General features: G+C 52.4%; 1 pseudogene; it reads left to right on the top strand.

Moving 5' to 3' along the window:
* Positions 1 to 260: 260 nt before the first annotated feature.
* Positions 261 to 385, top strand: LOC115933435 (uncharacterized; annotated as a pseudogene).
* Positions 386 to 758: the final 373 nt, after the last annotated feature.

The following is a 758-nucleotide window of genomic DNA, read 5'->3' on the forward strand; positions in this document are numbered from 1 at the left end:
GTTCACGCCATTCTCCTGCCTCAGCCTCCCAAGTAGCTGAGACTACAGGCACCCGCCACCACATCCAGTTAATTTTTTGTATTTTTAGTAGAGACAGGGTTTCACCATGTTGGTCAGGCTGGTCTCAAACTCCCGACCCCAGGAGATCCTCCTGCCTCAGCCTCCCAGAGTGCTGGGATTACAGGCATGAGCCACCGCACCCAGCCAATATTTATGTTTAATCCTTAGAGCAACTTGCAGGTTTGCTCCAAGGTTTAAACATGAATACTAGTCAAGCTAATTGTGCTCCTCTCCTCCTATGCAGTGGCAGCAAACAGCAGTGCCCTCAGTAGTATACGCAGCCTGCTGCGTGTAGGGGTGGCCTTAAGAGACCTGGGAGATAGCCCTTTCCAATGTATGTTCATGTTTCTGATCTTGACCTCACCCCAGTCTAGACTCCAGACAGGTATGCGAGGCGCCTTTGGAAAGCCCCAGGGTGTGGTGGCCAGGGTTCACATTGGCTAAGGCATCACGTCCATCCGCACCAAGCTGCAGAACATGGAACATGTGATTGAGGCCCTACCCAGGGCCAAGTTCAAGTTCCCTGGCCACCAGAAGACCCACATCTCAAGGCGGTGGGACTTTACCAAGTTTAGTGCAGATGAATGTGAAGACACGGTGGCTGAGAAGTAGCTCATCCTGGATGGCTGTGGCATCAGATACATCCCCAATCATAGGCCCCTGGAATAGTGGCAAGCCCTGCTTACTCACACCCACCA

This window comes from Gorilla gorilla, chromosome 20, assembly GCF_029281585.2.
Source record: "Gorilla gorilla gorilla isolate KB3781 chromosome 20, NHGRI_mGorGor1-v2.1_pri, whole genome shotgun sequence".
NCBI lineage: Eukaryota > Metazoa > Chordata > Mammalia > Primates > Hominidae > Gorilla > Gorilla gorilla.